Here is an 8,505-nt window from a genome sequence, read left to right as displayed (position 1 = left end):
GGCTTTATCTGTGCTACAGCTGCACTGATCAGAGACTCCCCCCATCTGCTGTGAGACCCCCCACCTGCTGTGAGATCCCCGCCCACCTGCTGTGAGACCCCCAACCTGCTGTGAGACCCCCCACCTGCTGTGATCCCCCTGATGTGATCCCCCTACCTGCTTTGATCCCCCCACTATCTATCTATCCATTCCTCTCCCTATCTCTCTATTCATCTATCTATCTATGATTCTACCTGTCTATTTATCTCCTATCTGTAGCACACACGGGGCAGGGTTAAATGTTACTGGTCGCCGGGCCAGTGATGTCGGGTCAGGGATGTCACAGGTGGCCCTTCCCGGCTTCATGGCCCCAAGGTGTTCAGTAAAAGGGGATTTGGATGATGGTGGGGGAATCATGAGGATGATAGTCTTGTGAGTGACGCCACCTGTGGCATGTGGCCAGGGATTAGCCGCCGCTGCTGTCGCTGTCCTCCGGGGCGGATGGTGTTGCAGCAAAGATGGTTCTGCTCCCCACAGGTGGAGCGAGACCCCGGGGAGGATGATGAGAATAGTAGCGGCCGTTGGCGCCGAAGCGCGGGGCGACGGCAATCAAAAGGCTGAATCAGCTGCTGTGGTTCCATCCGTGATGGGCCCCAGCCGATCCCGAATCCGTTAGAGGTTAGAACCGGTATGGTGGTCGATGGGCCCTTCCTTGTTGTGCCTTTAAAGATGGATCCCCGTGGCCTGCAGCTGGTTGGAGACCCCGGTTCGTGTAGTCTTAGCTCCTGTCCCGTGTGTAGGTGATGCGGGGGCCGCTGTGGGCTTGACTGTAATCACGACTCCGGACCCTATGTGGCACTGTGCTCCGGGATCTTGTGGTGGTCAGCGGGACATGCAATCCCCCTGTCCTGCAGATTCTGGTGATACAACATAAAGTCTGTTTCACCCTAATGCTCTGCACCTTCAGCCCGCTCCTGTTCTCTCCTGCTGGAGAACACTAACTGTTGTGTAAGCTGCTAACTCCCCCTGGTGGCTGCTCCTCCCCCGGTTCCCTGTCACTAGTGGGTGGCTGCCCCCCATGTTTGGTGACTACCTTAAGACCCGACCCTAGCTCGGTCCCCAATGGGGAGGGCAACCTGGTTGTGTGTATGAGTTTGTGTTGTGGCACTGGTACCGACCTCCTCTGGATCCAAGATGAGTACTGCACCTTAAGTGAGGTGCAGTACCCTGTGGTGACTGAAGCCACAGGGGCACCACATATCCATCTATCTATCTATCTATCTATCTAGCCATCTATCTATGATTCTATCTATCTGCTGAAAGAGCTTTAAAGTGAATATGACTGCAGGTTTTTGCTCCCCCATCTGAGAGCAACATAATGTAGAGACAGATACCCTGTTTCCAGCGATGTGTCACTTACTGGGCTGTTTGCTTTCATTGTGATAAAATCAATGTTTTCTCTGCTGCAGATCTAGCAATTATACAGACCTCATGAATATGCTGGACTACCTGCAGCATGACAAGTAGCCCTGTAATGATAATCTCCTGCTGATTAACCAGTGAAGTTATCAAAACTACACTAAGCAGCCCAATAAGTGACAAATCGCTGGAATCAGCATCTCTCCCTCTGTTATGCTGTGCTCAGATTAGGTGTTAAAAACCTTGACAGATTCCCTTTGAAGGGGTTGTTAGGTCTAAATCCACAAGTCTGCATTATCATAATTTGGTTTCAATTAGTTTAAAAACTTGTATGTGACACATTCCCTTAAAGAAAAAAATAGATATACCAAAAATAAATATATACCAAAGAAGTTACATTTAAAAAAAAAAAAAAAAGCTAGAGTAGGACCCTGCCAAAAGAGTCCACCTTGTTGTGGTGGCAGGCTTAAAAAAATCTTTTGGCCAAAACAAAATCTGATGGCTGCGTGTGTGATACGGCGTTCAATGTAAAGGGTTAATGTGTGATTGGTGAGATTGTAGTGCAGAAGTGAAGTTTTTCCAAGAGTGGCGGCGGGACTATGGAAGATTCACGGAGCTGGGGCGGAGGCGGAGCTTGGGTGGGGGCGGAGTTTGGGCAGAGGCGGGGCTGGGGCTGAGGCGGAGCTGGGGCGGAGCCTCAAGGGGGCCCCAAACTTTTGCCAGTATGGGGCCCTGAAATTCCTAGTGGCAGCCCTGCTCTGACCATGCTCGCAGCAGAGCCTGCTCCGAGGGTCATTAGCATATGACATTGGATATTGCATCGTCTGCTATACGCCAGTGTGACTCCAGCCTAAGATATAGACGAGCATAGTGCCTGTGAATGGAATCAGTCAGCTGACACGCAGATACGCTGCCACTCAGTGTTAGGGCGCGGTTGACTGCAACCAATTATAGGCGCTGGTGGGCAGGGAAAGCAGTGCATATTCAATGAATGTTAATTAGCTTCTCCGGAAGTGAATGTGCGACCTGGAAGCAGCTTGACGCCATGAAAGAACCTACACCGCTCACACTCCTATCTTCCTATCCCTTCTACCAACATTTTTCATCTCCGGTTTCTGATCCCTATAGACTTATATGGGGACCAGATTCCGGATTGAAATGGGAATAAAAAAAAAAATAACAGGGACCCGCCTCTCTTGGTTATCTGCGAGTCCACTCATCTCTAATTATGTGTTGTAATTTGCAGACACTGAGGATTGAGAAATGTGCATTGTTTTTTGTACTCTACTGCCATCTAGTGGCTAATGGATGAGTAGAAAAGTTAGATATTAATTTTCCTCACCACAAGCTGCCATATAAAAAATGGCTTAGAGGAGCCTCCCACCTCGGTGCTGAGACATTTCCAATTCTAGTAGTGTGTCACCATGCGAGACAACCTGTGAAGGTCTCTCCTTCAGTGTAACATTACCTGAACCGTGCATAATATTACCTCCTATAGGAAGTGAAGTGATCTGTACTCCAGCCGCCCTGAAAGGCCCGAAACCTGCTGCTTCATAAGGAGACAAAACCTTCTATCATACACAAAATACTAAGTGTAATGTGAACTGTGCCTTCAACCCCTTCACCCTTCAACCTGTTTTCACCTTCCTGACCAGGCCAATATTTTCATTTCTGACCAGTATCACTTTATGAAGTAAGGACTCAGGAACGCTTCCACGGATCCTAATGATTTGCAGACTGTTTTTTGTGACATATTGTACTGTATTGTGTGTGATAGTGGTAAATTTAGGACGATAATTTTTGTGTTTATTTATGAAAATATCTGAAATTTGGCACAAACTTTTAATTCTCTGGTTTAAGGGCATAAAAATTACATCACACAAAAAAGTTAATAAATAACATTTCTGACATACCAACTCTACATCAGACACATCAAACTCAATGGTCCATTTTTTTCTTATTTTCCCTTATGAAAATTAAAAACTTTTGGCTAAAACAACATTTTAGTGAAAAAAAAGTACCGTATTTTTCGGACTATAAGACGCACCGGACCATAAGACGCACCCTGGTTTTAGAGGAGGAAAATAGGAAAATAAAATTTTAGGCAAAAAATGTGGTCATGACACGTTGTTATGGGGCGAGTATCTGCTGCTGACACTATTATGGGGGTAATGTCCCCAAATTCTCTACTAAGGTACCCCAGCCTGATAATGATCCTCCTGCCTTGTATATACAGTAAATGTCCCTCATCCTGGTATAGCCCCCATCCTGCTATATACCGTGATCATGGCATATGGCCGCATCCTGCTATATACCGGCATATGGCCGCATCCTGCTATATACCCCATCCTGGCATATGGCCCCATCCAGCTATATAACCCATCCTGGCATATGGCCCCATCCTGCTATATACCTCCATCCTGCTCATATACCCCCATCCTGCTCATAATATCCCCCCATCCTGCTATATACCTCCATCCTGCTCATATACCCCCATCTTGCTCATATACCCCATCCTGCTATATACCCCCATCCTGCTCATATACCCCAATCCTGCTCATATACCCCCATCCTGCTATATATCCCCATCCATCCTGGTTTACGGCCTGCATCCTGTGGCACATAAATAAAAAATAAACGTTCATACTCACCTTACCTCACTCCCTGCAGCATCGCTCCTCCTCCGTCTGTGTCAGCAGCAGCGCTGGAGTTCGGAGCCGGCCACGATCCCTGCAGCACCGCGATGTCCTCCTGCCTGTGCCGGCGGCAGCTGTGTGAAGACTAGCGGTGGCCGGTGAGTTATACTGATTCACTGCACCTCGCGCTGATGATGATCATCATCAGCGCGGGGAGCAGTGAATACAGCCGCACATCATCACTCCAGGCTATAGTTGCCAGGGGTGATCACGCGGGCAGGCTGTTTAATATGTGTACATTCTCCACCCATCACCCCTCCCATCTGTCAGCGCCAGCTTCAGCGCTGAGAGATGATGGGTGGGATGATGGGCGTGCATATTAAATGAGCGGGTCCACGTGGTCACGGCAGGCTGCTACAGCCTTCTCGTGCCGCCGATGACCCACTCCACCGCAGCACCCTCATTCCGCGCAGCCCTACATTCAGACTATAAGACGCACCCCCCACTTTCCCTCAACATTTAGGGGGAAAAAGTGTGTCTTATAGTCCGAAAAATACGGTAATTCTTTCTCCACCACCCAATGGTATAATATTATGTGGGACACTTGTGGTGTGAATTTACTCACTGCAACCGTAGATTAATTCATTGAGAGGTTTATAAAATGAGGTCAATTATTGGGGGAGGGCTGTTTTTCAGGCATCTCAGGGGCTCTGCCAGTATGACATGGCACTCACAAACCATTTCAGCTAAATCTGAATTCCAACATGGTGGTCCTTCCCTTCAGAGCTTTATGCTCTGCCTCAAAAATAGTTTTATGGGGTATTGTTGCATTCAGGAGAAATTGTGTAACAAATTGTGTGGCCCATTTAACCATTTTATCCTTTTGAAAATTAAAAGTTTAGGGCTAAAGCAACATTTTAGTGGAAAAATTTTATTTTTTTTTATTTTCACAGCCCAATGTTATACAATTCCAGGAATCGCTTGAGAGATTCAATTGTTCGCTACATCCCAAAATGAATTCCTTAAGAGATTTTGTTTCCAGAATTAATTCACTTGTGGGGGATTTCTGTGGTTTTGGCATGTCAGGAGATCTTCAACTGTGACATGGTGTCCGCAATGTATTCCAGCCAAAATGGGGCTCCAAAACTCAAATAACACGCCTTCCCCACTGAGCGCTGCTATGCACTCAAACAGTAGTTTTCCACCACATATCCCTGTACTCTGCAGAAAATAGAGTGTACAATTTGTTGTGTAATTTCTCCTGATACTTTTATAAAGAGTGAAAAAAATTGTCTTCAAGCAAATGTATTTTTTCATTTTCATGGCTCAACGTTATAAAATTTTGTGAAGCACCTGTGGGTTCAAGATGCTCACCACACATCTAGATAAAGTCCTTGAGGCATCTAGTTTCCAAAATGGGGTCATTGGTGAGAGGATTTCCACTGCTTAGGCACATCAGGGGCTCTCCAAACATGACATGTCGTCCACTATCTATTCCAGTCAATTTTGAGCTCCAAAATTCAAATAGTGCTCCTTCCCTTCCGAGCCCTTCTGTGCACCCAATCAGTAGTTTTCTACCATATATGGGGAATCCATGCACTCAGGATAAATTGCACAACAAATTTAATGGTTAATTTTCTCCTGATACCTTTGTGAAAATGCTAAATTTGTAACATTTTGTGGGAAAATAAATTTTTTATTTTTAATCTTTCACATTGCTTTAGTTTTTGTGAAGCCCCTCAAAGGTTAATAAACTTTTTGGATGTGGTTTTCAGCAGTTTGAGGGGGTGCAGTTTTTAGAATAGTGTCACTTTTGGGTATTTTCTTTTACATGGGCCCATCACAGTTACTTCAAATGTGATGTGGTCCCTAAAAAAATGGTTTTGTAAATTGTGTTGGAAAAATGAGAAATTGCTGATAAACTTTACCTTTCTAACTTCCTAACAAAAAAGAAGGGAATTTTGTTACTTACCGTAAATTCCTTTTCTTCTAGCTCTTATTGGGAGACCCAGACGATTGGGTGTATAGCTACTGCCTCCGGAGGCCACACAAAGCATTACACTAAAAAGTGTAAGGCCCCTCCCCTTCTGGCTATACACCCCCAGTGGGATCACTGGCTCACCAGTTTTAGTGCAAAAGCAAGAAGGAGGAAAGCCAATAACTTGGTTAAACAAATTCACTCCGAGTAACATCGGAGAACTAAAAAACCGTTCAACATGAACAACATGTGTACCCGAAAAAAACCCAAAAATCCCGAAGGACAACAGGGCGGGTGCTGGGTCTCCCAATAAGAGCTAGAAGAAAAGGAATTTACGGTAAGTAACAAAATTCCCTTCTTCTTCGGCGCTCTATTGGGAGACCCAGACGATTGGGACGTCCAAAAGCTGTCCCTGGGTGGGTAAAGAAATACCTCATGTTAGAGCTGCAAGACAGCCCTCCCCTACGGGGAGGCAACTGCCGCCTGCAGGACTCTTCTACCTAGGCTGGCGTCCGCCGAAGCATAGGTATGCACCTGATAATGTTTGGTGAAAGTGTGCAGACTCGACCAGGTAGCTGCCTGGCACACCTGTTGAGCCGTAGCCTGGTGTCGTAATGCCCAGGATGCACCCACGGCTCTGGTAGAATGGGCCTTCAGCCCTGATGGAACCGGAAGCCCAGCAGAACGGTAGGCTTCAAGAATTGGTTCTTTGATCCATCGAGCCAGGGTGGCCTTAGAAGCCTGCGACCCTTTGCGCTTACCATCGACAAGGACAAAGAGTGCATCCGAACGGCGCAAGGGCGCCGTGCGGGAAATGTAGATTCTGAGTGCTCTCACCAGATCTAACAAATGTAAATCCTTCTCATACCGATGAACTGCATGAGGATAAAACGAAGGCAAAGAGATATCCTGATTAAGATGAAAAGAGGATACCACCTTCGGGAGAAACTCCTGAATGGGGCGCAGCACTACCTTGTCCTGGTGGAAGACCAGGAAAGGAGCCTTGGATGACAGCGCTGCTAGCTCAGACACTCTCCGAAGAGATGTGATCGCTACCAGAAAAACCACTTTCTGTGATAGTCTAGAAAGTGAAACCTCCCTCAGAGGCTCGAAGGGCGGCTTCTGGAGGGCAACTAGTACCCTGTTCAGATCCCATGGATCTAACGGCCGCTTGTACGGGGGTACAATATGACAAACCCCCTGCAGGAACGTGCGCACCTTAGGAAGTTGTGCTAGACGCTTTTGAAATAAAGACGGATAGCGCCGAGACTTGCCCTTTAAGGGAGCCGAGCGACAAACCTTTTTCTAACCCAGATTGCAGGAAAGAAAAAAAGGTAGGCAATGCAAAAGGCCAGGGAGACACTCCCTGAGCAGAGCACCAGGATAAGAATATCCTCCACGTTCTGTGGTAGATCTTAGCGGACGTGGGCTTCCTAGCCTGTCTCATGGTGGCAACGACCCCTTGGGATAATCCTGAAGACCCTAGGATCCAGGACTCAATGGCCACACAGTCAGGTTCAGGGCCGCAGAATTCCGATGGAAAAACGGCCCTTGGGACAGTAAGTCTGGTCGGTCTGGTAGTGCCGACGGTTGGCCGACCGTGAGATGCCACAGATCCGGATACCACGCCCTCCTTGGCCAGTCTGGGGCGACGAGTATGACGCGGCTGCAGTCGGATCTGATCTTGCGTAGCACTCTGGGCAAGAGTGCCAGAGGTGGAAACACATAAGGGAGCCGGAACTGCGACCAATCTTGCACTAAGGCGTCTGCCGCCAGAGTTCTGTGATCGCGAGACCGTGCTATGAAGGTTGGGACCTTGTTGTTGTGCCTGGACGCCATTAGGTCGACGTCCGGCCTTCCCCAGCGGCTACAGATTTCCTGAAACACGTCCGGGCGAAGGGACCATTCCCCTGCGTCCATGCCCTAGCGGCTGAGGAAGTCTGCTTCCCAGTTTTCTACGCAACAATACAACTCTGTAACATGTGATAAGAATCTGAAAATCAAACACAAAATCAATGCATTACGTGCATACATAACACCATGTTCAGTGGCATTTTTCTTTTCTTAAATGGAGAGACTCCAAAAAAAACCCCAATGATCCTTGTAGAGAAAAATGTGCTCTTTCAAATGATAACAGAATTAATATATTTTAGGGGTACCCTTTTTGGGAAATTTGACCTAAAAATAGGTAAAATTCGTTTTTTTTAAGTTTTTCATCATATGTGGGTGTGAATATTTCCACAAATACATATGCTTTGACCGTGATATTGCAGCAATGCAAAGTCATGAAGATGTTTGTTGTACAGGGTAAAGCACCAGTTTCTATTGGTTTTTGGTATTGAGTTATATATTGGCAAAGTTTAGCATAAATTTTATGCGAGGCGTTTTGCAAGCTACTTTGACACAAAATTGCGGCCGAAATATTGTTTTGTCAATAATTGTTTTGTTAATAATTTTATCGCGTTTAGCAGCAAAAGTTGAGCTAGTATGCCA

Source organism: Anomaloglossus baeobatrachus, chromosome 5 (assembly GCF_048569485.1).
Source record: "Anomaloglossus baeobatrachus isolate aAnoBae1 chromosome 5, aAnoBae1.hap1, whole genome shotgun sequence".
Taxonomy (NCBI): Eukaryota; Metazoa; Chordata; class Amphibia; order Anura; family Aromobatidae; genus Anomaloglossus; species Anomaloglossus baeobatrachus.
The sequence above is the reverse complement of the archived record's forward strand: the minus strand, read 5'-3'. Positions refer to the sequence as shown.